At 35.0% G+C, this 26,411-nt stretch overlaps 1 pseudogene; it reads right to left on the bottom strand.

Annotated features, from left to right (window-relative positions):
- LOC102981356 (phosphatidylinositol transfer protein alpha isoform-like) overlaps positions 1 to 26,161 on the bottom strand; it is a 159,104-nt pseudogene extending 132,943 nt beyond the window's left edge.
- Between the last annotated feature and the right edge of the window lie 250 nt (positions 26,162 to 26,411).

Genomic DNA, 26,411 nt, shown 5'->3' on the forward strand with positions numbered 1-26,411 from the left:
TCTTTGTCTCTGTTTTTTCTTTTTTCTTTTGCCTACCCAGGTACGTGGGGGGTTTCTTGCCTTTTGTGGGGTCTGAGGTCTTCTGCCAGCGTTCGGTGGGTGTTCTATAGGAGAAGTTCCACGTGTAGCTGTATTTCTGATGTATCTGTGAGGAGGAAGGTGATCTCCACGTCTTACTCTTCCGCCATCTGGCCTGCTAATCTCTGCTTGATTTTTAAAATATTTTCTAACTCTTTGTTAAACTTCTCACTGTGTTCATCCATACTTCTCCTGAGTTCACTGAGCTTTTTTATGATCAATACCTTGAACTCTTTTTCAGGCAGATGACTTATCTTCTCTTTTCCTATTTGTTCTTCTGGGGTTTTATCTTGTTCCTTCATTTAAACATATCCCATTTTCACCTTATTTTACACAATTCTCTGTGTTTATTTGTATGTATTAGGTAGGTCAGTTATGTTTCCCAATCATGGAGAAGTGGTCTTTTGTGAGGCCCAGGAGCACACTCCTCTCTGAATACCAGAGCTATATGATCTAGGAGTGTCCCCTGTGGGTGCTAAGTTGGCTCTTCTATGGTGAAACCAATTATTGTGGCACCCTGATAAATGGGGCCGGCCCTCAGGCAAGTTTGTTGCCAGGCCCTATCCTGTGCAGAGACCACCAGTTGCTGGTAGGTGGGGCTGGATCATGACTGAGGGAGTTCCAGGGCTGATGCTGGCCCACTTGTGGTTTGGGCCAAGTAATGGCATTTCTTGCTATGAGGGTTGTTTTTCCCAAGACCGGTACTGATCAACTATTGTGTGGGTAAGCCCCTGTTATGTGTTAATAAGCTAGAGTGGGGACTCCACAATGGCCGTTACCAGCACAAGTGACCTTGTGGTAGAACAAGCTCCCCAAAATGCTGTCACAAGCATCTATGTCCCTAAGGGAAGTCCCAGTTCCTCCAGTCTCCCTGAAGTTGTTCCAAGATCAGCAAGTGGTCTGACCCAGGTTCTTTTCTAATTATTGTCTTTTAAATAGAGACACAGACATAGAGAACAAACAAATGGACACCAAGAGGGGAAAGGGGGGGTGGGATGGATTGGGAGATTGTGATTGACATATACAAACTACTATGTATAAAATAGATAATTAATGAGAACAGACTGTATAGCACAGGGAGCTCTACTTAATGCTCTGTGGTGACCTAAATGGGAAGGAAATCCAAGGAAGAGGGGATATATGTATATGTGTGGCTGATTCACTTTTCTGTACAGCAGAAAATAACACCACATTGTAAAACAACTATACTACAAAAAAATTATTGTCTCTGAGCTGGGTTTTGGACACTGCTTTATTTTGCATGTGCCCTTTAATAACAAAATCTCTTTTTACTATAGCCCTCTGATTCTCCTATATGCAAGTCCTACAGGCCTTCGAAGCAGATGTTAAATGTGCTCTTCTTTCTGGTGTAGAATCCTCAAGCTGGGTGGCCCAGTATGGGGCCCAAACTCCTTGCTTCTTGGGGAGAAACTTTACAATTATGTTTTTGAAATTTAGTTTTTATTTTATATTGGAGTACAGTTGATTTACAATATTGTGTTAATTTCAGGTGTACAGTAAAGAGATTCATTTACACATATACATATATCAATTCTTTTCACATATAGATTATTACAGAACATTGAGTAGAGTTCACTGTGTTTTACAGAAGGTCTTTTTTTTTCTATTTTGTATATAGTAGTGTGTATATGTTAATTCCAAAATCCTAATTTATCCCTTAACCCCACCTTTCTCCTTTGGTAACCTTAAGTTTGTTTATGAAGTCTGTGAGTCTGTATCTGTTTTGTAAATATGTTCACTTGTATCATTTTTTTAGATTAAACACATAAGTGATATCATAAGATATTTGTCTTCCTCTGTCTTACTTCATTTAGTATGATAATCTTTAGGCCCATCCATATTGCTACAAATGGCATTATTTCACACTTCTTCATGTGTGAGTAATATTTCGTTGCTTAGGTATACCACACTTCTTTATCCACTTCTCTGTCAGTGGACGTTTAGGTTGTTTCCATGTCTTGGCGATTATTTTAAAATGCTGCAAAGAACATTGGGGTGCATTTATCTTTTCAAATTATGGTTTTCTCTGGATATATGCCCAGGAGTAGGGTTACTGGATCATATGGTAGCTCTATTTTTAGTTTTTTAAGGAACCTCCATATTGTTCTCCACAGTGGTTGTACCAATTTACATTCCACCAACAGTGTAGGAGGGTGCCCTTTTCTCCACACATTCTCCAGCATTTATTGCTTGTAGACTTTTAATTATGGCCACTCTGACCAGGCTGAGGTGATACTTCATTGTAGTTTTGGTTTACATTTCTCTAATAATTAACAATGTTGAGCATCTTTCATGTGCTTTTTGGCCATCTGTATGTCTTCTTTGGAGAAATGTCTCTTTAGGTCTTCTGCCCATTTTTGGATTGTGTTGTTTGTTTTTTTGTTTGTTTAACATTGACCAGCATGAGCTGTTTGTATATTCTGGAGATTAATCCCTTGTCAGTTGCTTCATTTGAAAATATTTTCTCCCATTCTGTTGGTTGTCTTTTCATTTTGTTTATGGTTTCCTTTGCTGTGCAAAAGCTTTTGAGTTTAATTGGGTCAAATTTGTTTATTTTTGTTTTTATTTTCATTACTCTGGGAGGTGGATCCAAAAGATATTGTGGAAATTTATGACAACTATTATTCTGCCTAGGTTTTTCTCTAAGAGTTTGATAGTATCTGGCCTTCCATGTAGGTCTGTACTCCATTTTGAGTTCATTTTTGAGTATGGTGTTAGAGAATATTCTACATTCATTTTTGTACATGTAGCTGTCCAGTTTTCCCAGCACCACTTTTTGAAGTGAATGTCTTTTCTGCATTGCATATTCTTGCCTCCTTTGTCATAGATTAATTGACCATAGGTGTGTTTGTTTATTTCTGGGGTTTCTATCCCGTTCATTTGATCTATATTTCTGTTTTAGTGCCAGTACCATAATGTTTTGATAGTATACTGTTTTGTAGTATAGTCTGAAGTCAGGGACCCTGATTCCTCCTTGCATGCTTTTCCTTTCTCAGGATTGTTTTGCTGTTAGGGGTATTTTATGTTTCCATACAAATTAAAAACAATTATTTTCTTCATATTCCATGGAAAATGTCATTAACAATTTGATAGGAATTGCATGGAATCAGTAGATTGCTTGGGTAGTATAGTCATTTTGACAATATTGGTTCTTCCATTCCAAGAACATGTTATATCTTTCCATCTGTTTGTGTCATCTTTGATTTCTTTCTTCAGTGTCTGAGTTTAGAAGTACAGGTTTTTTACATCCTTAGATAGGTTTATTCCTAGGTATTTTATCATTTTTTTATGTGATGTTAAATGAGATTGTTTCAGCTTCTCTTTCTAATTTTCTTTGTTAGTGTATAGAAATGAAAAATATTTCTGTGTATTAATTTTGTATCCTGCAATGTTATCAAATTCATTGATGAGCTCTAGTAGTTTTCAGGTAACATCTTTAGGATTTTCTATGTATAGTAAAATGTCATCTGAAAAGAGTGACAGTTTTACTTCTTCTTTTCCAATTTGTAATCCTTTTACTTCTTTTTCTTCTTTGATTGCCATGGCTAGGACTTCTAAAACTATACTGAATAATAGTGGCAAGAGTAGACATCCTTGTCTTATTCCTGATCTTAGAGGAAATGCTTTCAGCTTTTCATTGTTGATGATGTTAGTGGTGGGTTGTCATCTATGGCCTTTATTATGTTGAGGTATGTTCCCTCTATGCCCACGTCCTGGGGAGATTTTAATCAAACATGAGTGTTGCCTTTTGCCAAAAGCTTTTTCTGCATCTATTGAGATGATTATATGGTGTTTATTCTTCAATATTTAATGTGGTGTATCACACTGATTGATTTGCCGATACTGAAAAATCCTTGCATCCCTGAGATAAATCCCAATTGATCATGGTTTAGTATCCTTTTAATGTATCATTTTATTTGGTTTGCTAGCATTTTGTTGAGGATTTTTCTGTCTATGTTCATCACAGATATGGACCTGTAATTTTTTGGTGTGTGTGTGGTATCTTTGTCTGTTTTTCTTAAACATGATGATGGTGGTGTCATACAATGAGTTTGGAAGTGTTTCTTCCTCTGTAATTTTTTAGAATAGTTTCAGATAAATATGTGTTAACTCTTCTCTAAATGTTTGGTAGAATTCTCCTGTGAAGCCAGCTGGTCATGGACATGGTTTATTGGAAGCTTTTAAATCACAGTTTCAATTTCAATACTTGTTATTGGTCTGTTTGTATTTTCTCTTTCTTCCTGGTTCAGTCTTCGAAGGTTGAATTTTTCTAAGAATTTCTTTATTTCTTCTAGATTGCCCATTATATTGGCATATAGTTGCTTGCAGTAGTCTCTTATGATCCTTTGTATTTCTGTGGTGTCAGTGTAACTTCTCCTTTTTCATTTCTAATTTTATTCATTTGGGTTCTCTCCCTTTTTTTCTTGATGTGTCTGGGTAAAGCTTTATCAATTATGTTTATCTTTTCAATTTGTTTCATTGATCTTTGCTGTTGTTTTCTTCATCTCTATTTCATGTATTTCTGCTGTTATCTTTATGATTTATTTTCTTCTACTAAATTGGAGTTTTGTTTTTCTTTCTTTAGTTGCTATATGTTTAGGTTTAGGTTGTTTATTTTAGATTTTTCTTGTTTCCTGAGGTAAGATTGTATCACTATATTCTTCTTTCTTAGAAGTGGTTTTGCTCTGTCCCATAAGTTTTGGACTGTCATGTTTTCCTTTTCATTTATCTCTAGGTATTTTTTTTTCATCTTTGATTTCTTTAGTGATCCATTTGTTGTTTCGCAGCATATTGTTTAGCCTCCATGTGCTTGTGATTTTTTGCATGTTTTTTCTTGTAGTTGATTTCTAATCTCATAGTGCTGTGGTCAGAAAAGATGCTTGATATAATTTCAATTTTCTTAAATTTATCAAGGCTTCCTTTGTGGTCCAGCATGTGAGCTATCCTGGAGAATGTTCCAGGTGCACTTGAGAAGAATGGTTATTCTGCTGCTTTTGAATGAAATGTTCTATAAATATCATTAAGTCCCTCTGGTCTAATGTGGCATTTAAGCCCTGTGTTTCCTTATTGATTTTCTGTCTGGATGATCTGTCCATTGGTGTAAGTGGGGTGTTAAAGTCCCACACTATTATTGTGTTACTGTTAATTTCCCCTTTTATGGCTGTTAGCATTTGCCTCATATATTGAAGTGTCTCTATGTTAGGTGCATATATATTCATAATTGTTATATTTTCTTCTTGGATTGTTCCCTTGATCATTATGTTGTGCCCTTCTTTGTCTCTTGAAACAGGCTTTATTTTGAAATCTCTTTTTGTCTGATATGAGCATTGCTACTCCAGCTTTCTTTTGATTTCCATTTGCATGGAATATCTTTTTCCATCCCCTCACTCAGTCTATATGTGCCCTTAGATTTGAAGTGGGTCTCTTGTAGATAGTATATATATGGGTCTTTTATTATCCCATTGGTCCATCTATGTGCTTTGGAGCATGTAACCCATTTACATTTAATGTAATTATAGATTTGTATGTTCTTATTGTCATTTTGTTAATTGTTTTGAATTTGTTTTTGTAGGTCTTTTTCCTTCCCTTCCTCTTTTCTTCCATTCTCTTGTGATTTGATTACTATATTTAGTGTTTGGATTGTTTTTTTCTTTTTGTGATTTATCTATTGTAGATTTTTGGTTTGTGGTTTTTATGAGGTTTTGATATAGCAGTCTATATCTCTACAAGATTTTTTTAAGGTGCTAATCTCTTAATCTCAAATGCATTCCCAATATCCTGTATTTTTACTCTCCCCTTCTCATGATTGCTGGCTTTGATATCATATTTGTTTGCATATGATTTCCTACCTTTATTTTTTGCTTTCCTTTACCTGTGAGTTTTCTCATTCACATTTTTCTTGTTTCTAGTTGTGTCCTTTTCTTTTTCACCTAGAGAAGTTCCTTTAGCATTTATTGTAAAGCTAGTCTGGTGATGCTGAATTCTCTTAGTTTTTCTTGTCTATAAATCTTTTGATTTCTCTGTTGAATCTGAATTACAGCCTTGCTGCGTAGAGTATTCTTGGTTGTAAGTTTTTCCCTTTAAGTATATCATGTCACTCCCTTCTGGCCTGCAGAGTTTCTTCTGAAAAATAAGCTGATAAACTTATGGGGATTCCCATGTATATTATTTGTTCCTTTTCCCTTGTTGCTTTTTAATAATTTCTCTTTATCTTTAATTTTTGCCAGTTTGAATACTATATGTCTTGGTGTGTTCTTCCTTGAGTTTATCTTTTATGGGACTCTCTGCACTTCCTGGACTTGAGTGAGTGTTTACTTTCCCATACTGGGGAAGTTTTCAACTATTATGTATTCACATATTTTTTCAGGTCCTTTCTCTTTCTCTTATCCTTCTGGGACCCCTATAATGTGAATGTTGTTGTGTTTAATGTTTTCCCAAGATATTTCTGAGACTGTCCTCATTTCTTTTCATTCTTTTTTCTTTGTTTTGTTCCATGGCAGTGATTTCCACCAGTCTGTCTTCCAGCTCAACTATTCATTCTTCTGCCTCAGTTATTTTGTTCTAGATTCTTTCTAGTGTATTTTTCATTGAAGTTATTGTGTTTTTCATCTCTTTTGTTTGTTCTTCAAATCTTCTTACTCTTTGTTAAATATTTCTTGTATCTCTCAGTCTGTACTTCCATTCTATTTCTGAGATCTTGGATCATCTTTACTATCATTACTCTGAATTCTTTATCATGTAGATTGCCTATCTCCACTTCACTTATTTGTTCTTATGAGGTTTTATCATGTTCTTTTGTCTGAAACATATTTCTCTCCCATCTTATTTTGTCTAACTTTCTGTGTTTGTGGTCTTCAATCTGCAGGCTGCAGAATTGTAGTTCTTCTTGCTTCTGCTGTCTGCTCCCTGTCAGGTGATTTTGGTCCAGGGGCTTGTGCAGACTTCCTGGTGAGAGGCACTGTGTCTGCCCACTGGTGGGTGGGCTGTGTTTTGCCCCTCTGGTGAGCAGAGCTGTGTCAAGAGGTGTGTTTAGAGGTGTATGTGTGTTCAGGAAGACTTTAGGCAGCCTGTCTGCTGTTAAGTGGGTCTGTGTTCTCACCCTGTTGGTTGTTTGGTGTGAAACATCCCAGTACTGGGAGCTGCAGGCTCTTGAGTGGGGCTAGGTATGAATGCCAAATTGGCATACTTTGGGTTGGCTCATGCAAATGAATTTTCCCTGGTGCCTCTGTCACCAGTGCCCTTGTTTCCACAGATAGCTACAGGCAACACTTGTCTCTCAGTAATCTTCAAGGTCTGCAAGTAGTTCTGACCCAAACTCCTATGGAGTCACTGTTTTGCCCTGGGTCTCAGTGCATGTGAAACCTTTTGCACACTCTCCAAGAGTGGAGTCTCTTTTTCCTTCAGTCTTGTGGATCCTCTGCACTCAAATGCTGCTGGTCTTCAAATCCAAATGCTCTGGGGTTTCCTCCTCCCAATGCCAGACCCTCAGGCTGGGGAGCCTGACATGGGTCTCAGAGCTCTCACTCTTATGGGAGAACCTCTGCAATATAATTATTTTCCAGTTTGTGGGTCGCCCTCCTGCAGGTATGAGATTTGATTATATCATGAAAGCACCCCTCCTACAATCTCATTGTGGCTTCCTTTATGTCTTTGGATGTAGAATATCTTTTTTGGTATGTTCCATTCTTTTTGTCAATGGTTGTTTAGCAGTTAGTTGTGATTTAGGTGTTTTCATGAGAGGAGATATGCTCAAGTTTTTCTACTCCACCATCTTGTCTCCAAGAAAGATCAATGCAGGAATATTCCAGAGACTAAACTTAATGAGATTAATCCACTGCCAGCAGAAGACAGAGGATGGCTGAGGCCAAGGTGTCATCCTCTCATCTCATGTCCAAGACCACCTTCTTTGCTCAGTGGACACTGGAGATTGTCATGATTTCCTGGTGTCATGAGAACTTTTTGGCATCCCTGTGTGTGCAGGTATCAGAATCAGAGGACAGGCATGCAACCTGCAATAGTGATTATCATTGTCTTTGTAGATCACCTACCCAAGGGTGTGGGTCTTGACTGTAACCTATCTTCACCCCTCCTACCCATCTCAATGTTGTCCCTTCCCTGTATTTTCAGTTATACAAAAAACTTTCCTGCTAGTCTTCAGGTCATTCTCATAAATAGTTGTTCTGTTAATATTTGTAATTTTGGTGTGTCCATGGGAGGAGATGAGCTCAGGGTCTTCCTACTCTTCTGTCTTGGCCACTTCCCTTTACAACCATTTTCTTGTTTTGAAAATAATGCATACCCATTTAAAATTATTTGCTTTTATATCTTATACACATTTTAGCTAACAATTCCTGCTTTGTATCTATGTTGTCAATTTATTTAATTATATATTTATATTATATTTTGAATGCTGTGATAAAATTACTTCGTACAGAAACTGTAAATAAAATCAGAGATGTATCCTTTTGTAGATTGGAAAATTCAATATCATAAAGATGTTTTTTCACCTCAAATTAATCTATAAATATACAGCAATTGAGATAACAATCATAAAGGAGTTGTGTTTAAACTTGAAAAGTTAATCCTTAAATATATATAGAATTATATAGAGCAAAAATGTCACTAGGACTCTCTTGAAGAAGAATATGGAGAGGTTTAGATTAGTGGGCATTAACAGTTTGAAAAGGATAAGTTAATAAATATATATGCTCTCAGTACATAAAAAAGAACCTAATAAGAAATAAAAGACAGTAGCTAATAAGATTGATAACAGACTACACTGATATGGGAATGAATGCTGGATATCTGATAAAGTTTTTACATATGATGAAAAGTATAAAAAACTTAAATGAAAGTTTTTATAAGTGATTACATTTAAAATTAATATTTTTATATGATAAAACACAATAAATATAATGAAGGCAGACAATGCTAACAAAACATGAAATTATAAATGATTTTATAAATTTTATATTTATAAATATATAAAGGAAAGCAAAACATAAATGATGCAGTAGAAAGAAACTAGTCACATAAATAATGGGTAATCCTCCTAGAAAGAATTTTGAATTTCTAAGAAAGGAATGGAAGTTATTCACTGATTTTCTTAATCAAAAGAGTGCAAGTTAAAATGATCTTCTACCATTTTATCTCCATGGTGTTGTTAAAAATTAATATATCTTATTATAAGCATTAGCAATAACAAGTGGAAATTGAGACTGTTATATATTGCTGATGGTAATATAAAGTGCTGCTACCACTTTGGAGAACATCTCTACTAAAGGAATACATGCGTATTCTATGATCAAACAATTCTTTTTCTATCTGCTTTCCCTAAAAATATTTTTGAGCATGTGTCCAGGGATATTTATTGCAGTACTATTTAAAGGCAAGTCATTATTAATATAACTTTTTCAGCAATGGAGTGAATAAGTATATTATGATGTTTTTATAAAAGAACACTTCTGCAATTAAAAAATTGTTAACCCTATGTAAAAAATGTGGGAAAATTAGAAATATAATTCTAGCAATAAAGCAAATTGCAAAATGACAGCAATGGTATGATATTGTTTATGTAAAGTTTTAAAATACACTAAGTGTGTACTATTTATGCACACATACATATGCAATAAAAGTATAAATATATAAATGAGATGTTGTATACCAATAAGAGAAGTGGTTACCTCTAAGGGATAAAGGCTAGAAAATGGATTGGAGAAAAAGGGTTTTGGCATTATCTATAAAAGAGTGTTCCTTTAAATAAAAAGTTAGATTATAGATTAATAACATAAAATGATAACTATTATTAGTAGAGGGTAAATTTGTAGGTTATATTATTTTATATGTTCATGAATTGTTTGATAATTAACAAAAAAACTGGCACAACCAGAACCCTGAAATTACAGTAAATATGCATCACTCACCCACGCTAATACAGATCTGGCATATCTAAAGTAAAAGAATAAATAGCATCCCACCCCAATGATTCACAATAGTACTATTCGTTCTGAAATACTTCTCCACACACCAGGGTGAGAGAGGTCAGGGCAGAGATCAAAATTGCATTGGTTACTGTTCTGTTTAGAGTGTACTTCATTTACCTCAAGTTGTGAACTCAAAGTTAATATGATGAATAAATACCTACAAATAACTTAAAACAGTGCCTGGTAAAGTAAACACTCAATAAATGCTGGTTATTCTTGCTGTCATAACACAAGAGAGTGATTGTAGAATTGACAAGCTCTCAAAATCACTAACAAGTCAACAATAATATAATGCAGCTAAGAACTGAGGTTAGGACACCACTCAGGTAAAAATATTTCAACTTACATATCATTTAGTATACATATCTCAGGCAGAGAATTTTGATAAACAGAGCCAAGCCTTTATTATCTTGCAAATAACTTAAAGAAATAGGTACAGAGTACTGGCATCAGCAATGATTTAGAATCAGCATTGTTGTGGATTTCACTTTTCCAATTACTATGTGTATTAGCCCTCCCAGCCCTGACAAATGCAAGTATAAATAGCCTTGAAAAATGAAAAGAAGTGTGAACTTTGGAACTGATCATTTCAGGGTTCAACTCAGGGCATATCTTTCTTTACCATGAAAATAATATTGAAAAAAATATTTAAATCATCTTTGCTTCAGAAAAATCATCTTATAAAAATGAATGCCATGACTGACTTCCCAGGGCTGTTGTAAGGTTTATAGCTGTAAAAATATAAAATCACAAGACAGGAGCCTGGCACTGATGTAGGTAACGTTAGTTCCCTGTGTTAAAGTATGATCAGCCTTCACAATATTTAGTGCCCTATTATTTAATATTTCCCATTATCACAACTCAGTCATTTCTGTAAGAATCACTTATCAATCCCTGTCAACCTAAAATATATCGATATATCCTTGTAAATCCGTTTAGCTACACACTCCCTTGACACTGTCTAGTAACTCCATCAAACATTTATTATTTACTATGATTTCCTTTTCTAATTCAGTCATTCAATACAAATACATGCACACATGCAGTAGTTAGGATAACTGGAATTTTTTTAAATATAAATTTACTGATGTAACTACCACCCATGTAAACCTCTCAGTGTTTCAGAGATAACATGGAATCCACCCAAATGTATTTTTCCTTTACCATGTATGGCAGCAAAGAAAACCAATTCTGGCTGTTGTTTTCTCTTAACATCCCCTTATATGCTTCTCATCTGCACTTCTTCACCAGAGGCCAGTAAATGATAAATAAGAAGATCCATGCCAGTGACTGGCATCAATTTACAGTTAAAGTTTCATTGTTTCTCTAACATATCAATAGATCATTAATTGAGAATATGGGTATATAGACTCCTAATGCAGTTCTCAGGGAAAAAAGTAATAAAGCTGGTTAAGCATAATGATCAGTACATCACCAAGATGACAAAGTAGGAGACCCCATCATCCCTCCTTCTCCCCACAAAGATCACCAATATTTGATCCCCCAGAACACTCTGCTTTTGGATATCTCAGGAGTCCACTTTAAAAACTTAAGCAACACAAAATTAACTTTAAATAGATTATAACTTAAACATAAGGCTTGAATTTGTAAAACTCCTGGAAGAAAACAGGAGGAAATCTTGATATTTTTCTTAGAAATGATTTATTGGTTGTGACACCAAAATTTCAAGCAACAAAAGCAAAAATAAATAAGTGGAGTTACATCTAACTAAAAAGCTTCTACACAGCAAATGAAACAATCAACAAAATGAAAAGGCAAACTATGGAATGGGAGATAATATTTGCAAACCATATATCAGGTAAAGTGTTAATATCCAAAATATATATGGAACTTATACATTTCAATGGCAAAATAACAATTTGATTAAAAATGGGCAAATGAACTGAATAGATTCTTTTCCAAAAAAAACATACAAATGGCCAAGAAGTACATGAGGCAGCATTTAACATCACTAATCATCAGGGAAATGTAAGTCAAAACAACAATTAGATAATACCTCACACCTGGTAGAATGTGGTTTATCAAAAAGATTAGAAATAACAAAGTTTGACAAAGATGTGAAGATAAGGGTACCTTTGTGTACTTTTGGTAGGAATGTAAATTAATTCAACCATTATGGAAAACAGTGTGGAGTTCCTCAAAAAATTAAGAGTAAAACTAGCATATGATCTAGCAATCCTACTTCTGGGTATATACCCAAAGGAAACAAAATCACTGTCGTGAAGATATATCTACACTTCCATGTTTATTCAGCATTATTCACAATAGCCAAGACATGGGAACAACCTAAATGTTGGTCTATGGATGAATTAAAGGGAGATGTGAAAATGTAATATTATTCAGCAATTAAAAAAAAAAAATTCCTGCCATTGGTGATACCATGAATGGATCTTGAGAACATTATGCTAAGTGAAATAAGTCAGACAAAGAAAGACATATACTGTATAATATCACTTACATGTGGAATCTAAAAAAAGCCAAACTCATAGAAACAGAGAGGAGAATGGTGACTATCAGAGGCTTGAGAGATGAGGGAAATAGAAAGATACTGTTCAAAGGGTACAAACTTTCAGTTGTAGGATGAATAAGCTCTGTGGATGTACAGCATGGTAACTATAGTTGACAATACTCGACAGTTGCTATGGGAGTGGAGCTTTAATGTTCTTATCATAACAACAATAACAATAAAATGACAATTATGTGAGGTGAAGGATGTTTTAAATAATCTTATTGTGGTATATACATTTTGCATTATATACATGTGTCAAATCACACACACCTTATTATATGCCACATATCTCATAAAGCTGGAATGAAAAAAAGAGAGATGATGTATTAGTAGCTTATCAAGACAATATCAGTTGCCTTCCTCCTAGCCCTATAACTTCCTCTTTGGCTCCTCTATATCATTGTAGGGTTGTAAACTAGCAGAAAGTGTCTTTAAAATTGTGACTTTTAATAAGAATTTCAAACATATGTGTTAAGTTTTAGAGCTTTAAAATAAGTCACTATAAATGTGTTTTATTAAAAAATAAAATAGAAAAATCATGAGGAAACAGTGAGGAACTAGAAAACAATGTAGCAATCTAATCACACATTTGTTTCCCTTTAACTTGAGGTTTTGAACCATTAATTAACCTTAAAAAGAAATGTGCACTGTATATAAATGTGTACGCAGTGCAGTGTTCTCAGTGAACCAGTATTCTGACAGTAATAATTAATGACTTAATAGCTGTGGATATTTTAGGACAGTTTTAAAATATAATTTTGTGTAGAACATACAGGTTTACTGGTAAGTAGAAACTCCTAAAATCTTAAATGCAGAAGGAAATTTAAAGGGCATATAATCCTTGGCAATACAAAAGGCTACCTTCAATAAAATGGCAATGCCTATCATGGTACTTGGCACCTACTTGGTGTTCAGTAGTTACTTGCCTAATATCTCCTTGCTGTGCTAGTAACATTGGATTATTACTACAATGATCTCATAGAACTTTCCAAAAAACCTGAAGAGAGTCAGACCTGTTTTTGGTGAACTTTTGCCAGTTGGTGGAGATTGCTGCTTCTCTTACTATGAATTTTCCCCCAGATATTTTATTATTATTTCTAAAATTTATTCAGCCCTGATCATCAAAACAAACCAAGAAGTCTTTATTTTCTGCCAATTTCCCCTCTTTCACATGTCAATTAAAATTAGTTAAAAGTATTTAAAACCCTCCCTTGGCATGTCTTCCACCAGTCATTTTTCTAAAATTTCTTGAACAAGTGGTTCATTCTCAGTCTCCAGTTTTTCATTGTCTCTCATGCCTTGTGCTCACAAATAACATCCTCAACATAACCAGTTATGGAAGTGATCTCTCTGAAATAAGCAGATTTTACATTTTTTTCTCTCCTTTAAAATGTCCTCTTTTGTAGCCTCATTACTTTTTAATGTTTACTTTAATAAACCCTCTTAAAAACCACCTTCCTTATATTATAAACAATTTTTAAAAATAAGTATACCTTATGATTTCAGCATTGTTTCTCCCTTACATTTGATGCTGTTTTGCACATCACATAGCCTCTTTCAGAGCTCTCAAACACCCACACACTCACACTATCTTTTTCCTGGAAAAGGGTCAGATTTTTAGTTATAAGTAATTATGAGGACTTTTCTTCTGCAAAGATTCCCTGGGGCTGAGAAATAGTCTTACTGCCCTTATTAAATTATTTTATGATAAATCTAATAACTATTCTTGTTTAGGTAAAAAACATTTGGGATTTTTGCTTTTAAAAAACTTCAAAATAGGAGGAGAGTTCAACCAACAACAAGGGCACATATATAGAGTGTGATCTCATTCCTTAAGAACTAGGTAGGATCTTAAAAAAGTTTTTGTCTTAATATCTAATTTAAGATAGCAGACAGTTAAATAATACATTTATCACTCATTAATAATATTGCTTTGAAATATAACAGAAGAAATACACAAATGAAATAAATCCATAGCTCTGCTGTAAATTCAGAATGAGTCCCATCAACGAACTAAATGGTAGAGAACTTCTTGAACATGGAATGAAAAGAAGGCCAAATGCATACCTGAGGTCCTTGAAATCCTATTTGAGTTAAAGAAGAGACAGTCAAAGAGGAATGAATTATTTTGCATAAGAATTCCAGAATAATTTAAAAATGAGAGGTTATGGGGCAGAAGAGAATCAACCATAGTGTAGTCAGCAAAGAAACTAATTAGAGAGATGGAAACAGTTGTATGAATCTTTTATTATCAGAAGTAACTTCTGTCACCACTATTTGCCCTCAGGATAAATCACAAATATAGCCAAACCAAATGAAAAGCAAACTGAAAAAGTAGCCTGAGATTCCTAAGGATACCAAAAATTATGAAAGCCCACACATAGAGAAGACAATCTACCCACATTTGTATACATTCAACTGACCAACTACTTGTTGATTTCACTTCTGAGGTTTGAATATAGCTCTTTCATGGATGCCGTGAGAAATCTTTTTAGTGTGTGTTTCAGAGTAGTTTTCTGCCTCTTGGATCTTTAAGAACAGATGCTCAGGGATATATATATGTATATGGAATTTTCTACTGGGTTGACATGATGCAGAAGTGGTGAGACAATTTCTCCTGCCCACCCAGATTCCAAGATGGGAAATTATCAGCAGAGACAATAAATGATTTAACTGATCATGTAATTAGATGGATCCATATGCACATTGAGGATGAAGTGTGGGAAGTAAATAACAATGGATTCTATGAAATGCTGAACTTTCATTTTATTTTACATCACAACTAAGTCTGCTATGTTGCCTAAATTCATTTGAATATTTTAAGACCTTTATCAGGAAAGAGTAATACCCCAACTATTGGAAGAAGACTGTCTGGAAGGATCCACAGAATTTAGCAAGCCACTGAATTGCCCAATGACACTGAAATATCACTCAGTTAGTAAAGTTAACAATTGTCCCCATCAACTATCACTCATTGTTTCTCAAAAGATAATTGTAATTAAACACAACATGATCTGAAGGATTGAATGAAGACATGAGTGAAGAAGAAAAACGTTGTATTTAGAATAAATGAGAGAAATTTATCAATATATTCTCTAATAATTTGGGTTAAATATGTGGGCTTTGATTTTATGGGCAAAAATCTAAGACAGAATGAAATAATTTGGGGTTGGGCTGAATTGATGTATGTGCAATCACCAGAGGTTCTGCATTTCACGTGCTTGTTGGAACCTCCTTAGTCATTAAAACACATTCCGAATTTGCAACACAATCAGAACCGACCGTGACCAGAAAGCCTTTGAGTGACTGAGGGTGAAGGATCCAATAACTGTAGGCAATAAAAAAGCTGGATGAGATCTTTAAGAATACTTAACATCTCACCATGTCTCAAGGTCAGTTTCAGACCCTTTCCTCTTGATCAAGTTAAACAATTGACCAAAACCTTTTAAATAGAGTTCTCCTGTTTGTCCTCTGTAGGCCTGGAACATCTATGAGACATTTGTAATTTCTGATCTCAGGTTGAGTGTAATGAATCTTAGTGTTTTGCTCCTAAGTGCTAACTGTTAAATGCCATTAACAAAGTGAGTACAGTCATTGTAAAGACAGCACTGTGGCATAAAAATCAGAGTTCAGTGAATAGTCTGACATCAAGAGATCTCTCTTGATAACCAATCAAGGATTCACCAGGAACAAAATCAACAATTCACAAATCCCCAAAACAAAGGGCTCACTTGAGTTACCAGGCTGTGTGAGGAGCTCTTTGCTGTAAACTGCCCCCAGCATGAAACCCCTTTTCTTGTCACTTTAGCAAAGCTACATTGTAACTAACTTTTAAACCAGGCACCCTCATGCTCTACTCATCTCTAGATCAAGGACACATTTTAAATCTTTTAATCACACAATACCTTGCTTAACTTGTTGGTTCGTTCCACAGATCAAAGAAGTGGAAATGAAGAATAAGTAATTAACAGATGACAAGATTCTTCTTTAACTTCCTCTTCAGTAATCTGAACAAAGTGTGTGACCAAACTGTGTGAAGAAGCTAACATCTAGAGGAAGATCACAAAGAGTCAACAAGCCTGCACACAAGCCTGCACACAGTGAGAAATGGTGACAACTCTGACCTCCTATCTCAATGATTAACTGAGATTACTTTCCTGTTTCTCTTTATAAGTTTCATTACTGGGCAGAATTTTCAGAAGTGGTTTTGGGAAGATGCTGAGTCCACCACCTCCCTAGATTGCCAGAATTCTAAATTAAAGACATCTTTCCTTTCTACCATTTGTGAGCACTGATTATGTAAGTGGCAAGCAGTGTAACCCCTGTTCAATAACAGCTGCAGACTCAGATCTTTCCTCTTAATTTCTAGTTGTGACTTAATTTTAGTTCTCTGTATCTCAGAGCCTTTCAAATTTCTCCATGACCACTGATCTGGGTGACTCTTCACTGAGAAAGGAAAATGCCCCACCTTTTGAATCCTAGAAATGGTAAAATACTAATCAGAGTCTCAATTTATCAGTCAGAATGAAGGTTTAGAGGGACTGGGTGATAAATAAAGTTATTACTTGGATTCACCTTATGATAGGCCCAGAGGGACCAAAGCCATCGCTTCAGGTCTCTTCCCCAGTTACTGTGTTATGCTAACAATAAAGAACATCAACAACCAGCAGAAACCTAGCTCCATGAAGTTAGCATAGGGGCTAATAGCAAGTTGAAGTCATTGAATGTTCTTCTTTATGGACAGAAACAGTAAATGCAAAAAATGTTTCAACCTTGATAAAAATGCAGATATCTTGGTAGACTTGAGTGACACAGAGGTGACAATTCCAATTAAATACCCACTTATTTCCTGAGTTTTCCCAGTACACATGACAGATGGTTCTTCAGACCAATGAGATTATGAACACCATCATGGAGCAAATTAATAAAGCCCCTACAACTTATTATGAAATTTTTGATCTGGCAAATAAATTTTTGTCCATATTTTAGAGTTAATTTTCACCCTGGTAGAACAACAGGATACTATTTAAATCATGACTCAAGGATTTATCAATTATTTTCTTTTTCTATCACAATCTAGACAACAGGTATCCTGACTATCTCATCATCTTTAGGAAGGCCTTCTCTCTGCTATATCAAAAGTATTATGGGGCTTCCCTGGTGGCGCAGTGGTTGAGAGTCCACCTGCCGATGCAGGGAACACTGGTTTGTGCCCTGGTCCAGGAAGATCCCACATACCACGGAGCGGCTAGGCCCGTGAGCCATAGCCACTGAGCCTGCGTGTCTGGAGCCTGTGCTCTGCAACGGGAGAAGCCACAACAGTGAGAGGCCTGTGTACCGCAAGAAAAAAAAAATTATTGTGTTATGAACTAGAGACCTGGATTAGCAGATACTCTAGATGTAAAATACATACACTATATAATTAGAATATTCATCCTTGGAAAACCTGCCACCCTGTGACTTTTCTGACAAATCTAGTGCTCTTAAACATGTTAGGATATATCTCCCAGGAAATATTGTACCTTGCACCACCTTTAACTAAGAAAATGATGGAGTACCTACATAGAACTCTGGAATTTAGGGACAACAAAATCAGTGGAGATTATATATATATACATATATATGTATATATATATATACACATACATATATATATATTTAATCATGTACCCTAACAAATTTGAGTAGTTTCATCATGATTTAAACAGTTGCAATTGATACTATTCTTAGTGACTTGTAAATAGTGACATTTCAAAAATAAAAATGCTATATGCTTCTTTTTAAATGTAGCCCATGGAATCAAAATACCATAATAACTTGATACCTACCATCAAAGATTCATAAAAATACATGGGAAAGGTTTCCATTTGCAGTCACAAATGTTACATTTCTCTTTATTCTTCTTGAACTTGTATTTGTATTCTGCTTCCCTTACAGAATTGAATCCTAATATATCTTTTATGCATGAATAAGTTTATTGAGTACTATTATGGTTTTCTGCTACAAAATATTTTAGTATATTAAAAAAACTATTATAAGACTCTAAGCATTAAATGATCCTTTCTATATCAAGTTATCATAACAAGTATAATTAGTTGCCTCCTTAGCACATGTAGACAACACATGTCTCATCATGATGGTTATAATTAACACACAACTGACCAAAATGACACAAACATATTAGGGACTTTGATAAACTACCAAACATATATAATTTTTATTAAAAAGTAATCTCTTAATGACATAAAGATGCCATTTTTTTTCTAATAAGTTTAGGTGTCTGTGGAGGAAAAACATTTACTGCAAAATTGAGGCAAGGCTTAACATTACTTTTGTGCCTCTTTTTGTTTTTGTTTTTTTGAGATTTTTGTGCAGAGAAAGATTATTCATATTGACAAGGTGGAATAAAAGCAATTTATTGTTTGTAATGTCAATGAGTTTTTAAAAACACTTTGGAAATATCAGTTTCCAAAACCAAAAAGACCAAATGTTATCAAAAACTCTTCTTAATTATACATCAGCAGGCAACTCAATTATGCCCTCCTTCAATGTTGTTAACAGCAAATAATTAGAAACCTCATTGTTTGCAAAAGAATATTTAAAAAAACAGTCATTATAATAACTCATTTTCTGAATTTTGGAGAGAAATATGAATAATTAAAAATAGTTTCAATGGCTACTGATTATAGCTTTGTTTCTTTCACCTAGGTGCACCATAGTTCAACCTGATATAGACAGAAAAAGTTAAGAAAATTGCAAAAGTTGTTCATTTCAAAAGTCTTTTAAAAACATTTCTGATATTTTTTATATCATCAAGTTCATTAAATATATTTTCTTCAAAACTTTAGAAATACATTCTTAGTTTATTCAATATATGGGGAAAAGACCACATGAAGTAGAAATTTGATTGCTTCTCACATGTTCTGGCTACAGGCTGGCATCCTTCTATTTAGCTGAGTAATTTTTCTGACTAATTGGTTCCTATGCAGTCCTAAATACTTACTCTCATTTGACCTAATTATCAAACTAGTGCACACTATCAGTTATTTTCAAACTAATATGTTATTAGGTAATACCATGTCACTTCAGAATTCTAAATCTGAGGGCAGGAGGAGGAGAGAGAGAAGAAGGGGGAGGAGAAGGAGAAGAAAGGGAAGATGGTAGAAGGGGAGAAGGGGAAGAAGAGAAGACAAAGAGAAAAGGAAGAAAGTAGAAGGCATGGAAGGGAAGAAGTAAAAGAAGGGAGTTCTGGGATTGTTTGACAGTAGGTTTGTCATCCAGGTGAAATAAGCTATCCTCAATATTTTTACTAATGCTTTCTTTGTTTTGATTTCACAGTATACACCCCTAGAAAAGATTCATTTTTTTGACCTTGTACTGGGGAAGGAAGACTTGAGGTTGCTAAGCAAAACCATCATTCTTCTTACCAGTCTTCACTATATGTGAATTCAGGTAATACTAATCCATGCAAAAAGATCACATTTATGATGTTATTCTTGGATTTTAGCCAAAACGTGTACAGAGAAACCTTCTACAGGTTTCTGGTTCTGTGATTTAAAAAAAAAAATTCTCACATACCAATATTTGAAATTGCCTCATTTTTTTAGAGTCCTCCAAATAATAGAGTATAGTAAGATTTAGGATAGTGACAGGTGTGGGTTTTTTTTTAATATGTAAAAAGGGCTTTCATAAATAGAAAGCTGGGAAAGGGGGAAAATGAGAATCTTCTTGATGCCTCAACAAGTTTAATTTCTTAGAGTCATATGGACTGTTCCCCAAAGTGGCTGTACTAATTTGCTTTCCCACCAACAGTGTAGGAAGGTTCCCTTTTCTCCACACTCTCTCCAGAATTTATTATTTGTAGATTTTTTGATGATGGCCGTTTTGACTGGTGTGAGGTGATACCTCATTGTAGTATTGATTTGCATTCCTCTAATAATTACTGATGATGAGCATCTTTTCATATGTTTTTTTTTTCCATCAGTATGTCTTCTTTGGAGAAATGTCTATTTAGATCTTCTGCCCATATATTGATTGGGTTGTTTGTTTTGTTTTTTTGTTTGATTGTTTGTTTGATATTGAGCTGCATGAGCTCTTTGTATATTTTGGAGATTAATCCCTTGTTGGTTGTTTTGTTTGCAAATATTTTCTCCCATTGTGAGGGTTTTCTTTTCATTTTGTTCATGGATTCATTTGCTGTGAAAAAACTTTTAAGTTTAACTAGGTCACATTTGTTTATTTTTCCTTTAATTTTAATTATTCTAAGAGGTAGATCAAAAATTATCTTACCACGATTTATGTCAGAGAGTGTTCTCCCTGTGTTTTCTTCTTAAAGTTTTATAGTATCTGGTCTTACATTTAGGTCTTTAATCCATTTTGAGTTTATTTTTGTGAATGGTGTTAGGGTGTGTTCTAATTTAATTATTTTACATGTAGCTGTCCAGTTTTCCCAGCATCACATATTGAAGAGACTGTCTTTTTTCCATTGTATATTCTTGCCTCCTTTGTCATAGATTAGGTGACCACAAGTGTGTGGGTTTATCGATGGCTTTCTTTCATGTTCCATTGATCTATATTTCTGTTTTTGTGCCAGTACCATACTGTTTTGATGACTGTAGCTTTGTACTATATAGTATACTCTGAAGACAGGGAGCCTGATTCCTCCAGTTTTGTTTTTCTTTCTCAGGATTGCTTTTTCTCTTTGTTTATGTTTCCATAAAAATTGTAAAATATTTTGTTCTAATTCTGTGAAAGATGTCATTCTTTGATGCCATTTTTTAAAATGCCACAGTTTGATAGGGATTGCATAGAATCTGTTAATTGCTTTGGGTAGTATAGTCATTTTCACAATATTGATTCTTCCAATCCAAGAACATTGTATATCTCTCCATCTGTTTGTCACCTTTTATTTCTTTCATCAGTATCTTATAGTTTTCTGAGTACAGTTCTTTTGCCTCCTTAGGTAGGTGCAGTCCTAGGTATTTTATTCTTTTCATTGCGATGGTGAATGGGATTGTTTCCTTAGTTTCTCTTTCTGATCTTTTATTGTTAGTGTATAGGAATGCAAAAGATTTTTGTGTATTAATTTTGTATCCTGCAACTTTACCAAATTCACTGATGAGCTCTGGTAGTTTTCTGGTAGCATACATAGGATTTTCTTTGAATAGTATCATGACACCATGGTCATCTGCAAACACTGACAGTTTTACTGCTTTTCTAACCTGGATTCATTTTATTTCTTTTTCTTTTCTGATGGCCAACTTCCAAAACTATTTTGAACAAAAGTGATGAGAGGACATCCCCATCTGATCTTTCTACATCTATTGAGATGATCATATGTTTTTTATTCTTCAATTTGTTAATGTGGTGTATTACATTGATTGATTTGCATACATTGAAAAGCCTTGCACCCTGGTGATAAATCCCACTGATCAGGATGTATGACCCTTTTAATGTGTTGTTGGATTTTTTTTTTCTAGTATTATGTTGAGGATTTTTGTGTCTACATTCATCATTGTTATTGGCCTGTAATTTTCTTTTCTTGTGATATCCTTGTCTGGTTTTGGTATCAGGGTGATGGTGGCCTTGTAGAGTGAGTTTTGGAGTGTACCTTCCTCTGCAATTTTTTGGAAGTGTTTCAAGAGGGTAGGTGTTAACTTTTCTCTAAGTGTTTAATAGAATTTGACTGTGAAGCTATCTGGTCCTGGACTTTTGTTTGTTGGAGGATTTTTAATCAATTTCAATTTCAGTACTTGTGATTGGTCTGTTCATATTTGCTCTTTCTCCCTGGCTCAGTCTTGGAAGGTTGTATCTTTCTTAGAATTTGTCCATTTCTTCTAGGTTGTCCATTTTATTGGCATATGGTTGCTTGTAGTAGTCTCTTATGATCCATTGTATTTTTGCAGTCAGTTGTAACTTCCCCCTTTTCATTTTTAATTTTATTGATTTGAATCCTCTCCCTTTTTTTCTTGATGAGTCTAACTAAAATTTATCAATTTTGTTTATCTTCTAAAGAACGAGTTTTTAGTTTCATTAATCTTTGTTATTGTTTTCTTTGCCTGTATTTCTGCTCTTATAGTTATTATGTCTTTCCTTCTACTAACTTTTGGCTTTGTTTGTTCTTCTTTCCCTAGTTGCTTTATGTGTAAGAATGGATTGTTTATTTGAGATATTTCTTGTTCCTTGGGGTAAGATTGTATTGCTATAAACTGCCCTCTTAGAACTGCTATTGCTGTGTCCCATAGGTTTTAGATTGTTGTGTTTTCATTGTCTTTTTTCTCTAGATTTTTTTTTATTTCCTCTTTGATTATCATCAGTGATCCATTGATTATTTAGTAACATTTTTTAGCCTCCATGTGTTTGTGTTTTTTACAGTGTTTTTTCCTGTAATTGATTTCTAATCTCATAGTGGTCTAATCAGAAAAGATGTGTAATATGATTTCAATTTTAAGTTTACCAAGACTTGATTCGTGATCCAAGATGTGATCCTGAAGAATATTCCATATACACTTCAAAAGACAGTGTATTCTGCTGCTTTTGGATGGAATGTCCTATAAATATCAATTAACTCTCCTGTTCTAATGTGTTATTTAAGGCTTGTATTCCTTATTTATTTTCTGTCTGGATGATCTATCCTTTGGTGTAAGTGGAGTGTTGAAGTCACCCACTATTATTGTATTACTCTCGATTTCCCTTTTTATGACTGATAGTATTTGCATTATGTATTGAGCTTCTCCTATGTTGGGAACATATATCTTTATAATAGTTATGTCTTCCTCTTGGATTAGTCCCTTTGTCATTATGTAGTGTCCTTCCTTTTCACTTGTAACAGTCTTTATTTTAAAGTCTATTTCATCTGAAATGAGTATTGCTACTCCAGCTTTCTTTTGATTTCCATTTGCATGGAATATCTTTTCCCATCCCCTCACTTTCAGTCTATATGTGTCCCTAGGTCTGAAGTGGGTCTCTTGTAGACTGCATACGTACAGTTTTTGTTTTTGTATCCATTCAGCCAGTCTATGTCTTTTGGTTGGAGCATTTAATCCATTTACATTTAAGGTAATTATCAATATGTATGTTCCTATTGCCATTTTCTTAATTGTTTTGGGTTTGTTTTGTAGGTCTTTTTCTTGTTCTTCTCTTGTGTTTCCTGCCTAGAGATTTTCCTTTAGTATTTGTTGTAAAGCTGGTTTGCTGGTGCTGAATTCTCTTAGGTTTTGCTTGTCTGTAAAGCTTTTGATTTGTCTGTCAAATCTGAATGAGAGCCTTGCTGGGTAGAGTATTCTTGGTTGTAGGTTTTTCCCTTTCATCACATTAAATATGGCATGCCATTCCCTTCTGGCCTGCAGAGTTTCTGCTCAAAAATCAGCTGATAACCTTATGGGGATTCCCTTGTATGTTATTTGTTGCTTTTTCTTTCTGCTTTTAATATTTTTTCTTTGTATTTAATTTTCATTAGTTTGATTAATACATGTCTCGTCATGTTTCTCCTTGAGTTTATCTTGTATGGGACTCTCTGCACTTCCTGGACTTGGGTGACTATTTTCTTTCCCATGTTAGGGCATTTTTCAACTATAATATCTTCAAATATTTTCTCTGACACTTTCTCTTTTTCTTCTTCTTCTGAGACCCTTAAAATTCAAATATAGGTGCATTAAATGTTGTCTCAGAAGTCCCTGAAACTGTCCTCATTTCTTTTCATTCTTTTATCTTTATTTTGTTCTGTGACAGTGATTTCCACCATTCTGTCTTCCAGCTCACTTATCTCTTCTTCTGCCTCTGTTATTCTGTTATTGATTCCTTCTAGTGTATTTTTCATTTCATTTATTTTAGTGTTCATCTCTGTTTTTTCTTAGTTCTTCTAGGGCCTTGTTAAACCTTTCTTGTACCTGCTTGATCTGTGCCTCTATTCTATTTCCAAGATCTTGCATCATCTTTACTACCACTATTCTGAATTTTTTTTCAAGTAGATTGCCTATCTCTTCTTCATTTAGTTGGTCTTGTAGGTTTTTACTTTGCTCCTTCGTCTGCAGCATATTCTTCTGTCGTCTCATTTTGTCTAACTCACTGTGTTTGTGGTCTCCTTCCTGCACTCTGCAGGGCCATAGTTCCTCTTACTTCTGGTGTCTGCCCCCTCGTTGGTGAGGTTGGTCCAGGGGTTTCTGTCAACTTCCTGGTGAGAGGAACTCATGCCTGTGCTCTGGTAAGTGAAGCTGTGTCTTTTTTCCTCTGGTGAACAGGGCCATTTCAAAGGGTGTGTTTTGGGGTGTCTGTGAGCTTAGTATGACTTTAGGCAGCCTGTCTGCTGATGGGTGGGGCTGTGTTACTCTACTGTTGGTTGTTTGAACTGAGGCTTCCAGCACTGGAGCTTACAGGCTGTTGGATTGAGCCAGGTCTTGGTGCCAAGATGGGGACCTCTGGGAGACCTCATACCAATTAATATTCCTTGGACCAGGAATTCTGTCATAGTCTACTGGCCAGGACACAGCACTCCCACCATGAGGGCTCAGGTGTGACTGCCATCTGGTGAACCAAGACCTCAGAAGCCACGTGATGCAGCCAAGAAAAGAAAACAGACAATGAAAATCAAGACAAACAATGAAAACAAAACCAATGAAACAAGAACAAACAAACAAAACATAAAGAAGACAAAAAAGAAAACAACTAAAGAAAGAAAAAAACCCAAAATTAAAACAAAGAATAAAAACAAAACTAACAAATACAAAAAACAAGAAAAGCAAAGAAAACAAAAAATAGGCACACAAAATGACAACAAAGAAAGAAAAGGGAAACAGACAAAAAACAAGAAATACAATAAAAACAAAACCAAACAAAAATTAAAAACAGATGGGGCTTCCCTGGTGGCGCAGTGGTTGCGCGTCCGCCTGCCGATGCAGGGGAACCAGGTTCGTACCCCGGTCTGGGAGGATCCCACATGCCGCGGAGCGGCTGGGCCCGTGAGCCATGGCTGCTGGGCCTGCGCATCCGGAGCCTGTGCTCCGCAACGGGAGAGGCCACAACAGAGGGAGGCCCGCATACCACCCCCAAAATAAATAAATAAATAAATAAATAAAAACAGAAACAAAAAACACAAAGAAAACAACCAAACAAAAATACCAAAATACCAAAAAAGCAATAAAAACAAAACTCACAAAAACAAAAAAGAAAACAAAAAGAACAAAAAGGAAAGAAAACAAAAAATAAACACACATAAATGACAACAACAAAACAAAACAAAACAAAACAAAGCTAAAAAACAAAAACACGAAACCAGAAAAGAAAAAAATTTTTAGAAAGCAAAAAAGACAACAAACACAAACAAAAATAAACCAAAAAACTAAAAATAGACAAAAAATATATTTAAAAATTAAAAAATAAATATATAATTAAAATTAAAACAATAGCAACAAAACAATTCTCTGGGGCCTCCACTATCAGTGTCTTTACCCCAAGGTGAGCCACAGTCATCCCCCTCCTCTCCAGGAGGCCTTCCAATACCTCTAGGCCTTCCAATACCTTCCAATATCTCTGGAAACACTGTGGGCACCATGGTGGCAGCTCAGACTCTGACCTGGCCCAAGTCCCACGTGTACATGCCCTCAAATGCCACAGCTGCTCTAGCTAGACTTATCTCAGTTGTGAGAGCACTCATTGTTCACTCAGATGTTCTTCAGGTGTTGGATATACCAGGCAGATTGCAGTGGTTTAATCTGTGACTTTTGCAGCTGCACAGAGAGATTTCTGTCCCTCTTCCTTAATCACACAGCCCCTCTGGCTCAGCTTTAGTTTTGACCCCACCT

Source organism: Physeter macrocephalus, chromosome 14, assembly GCF_002837175.3.
Source record: "Physeter macrocephalus isolate SW-GA chromosome 14, ASM283717v5, whole genome shotgun sequence".
In the NCBI taxonomy this organism is placed as follows: Eukaryota; Metazoa; Chordata; class Mammalia; order Artiodactyla; family Physeteridae; genus Physeter; species Physeter macrocephalus.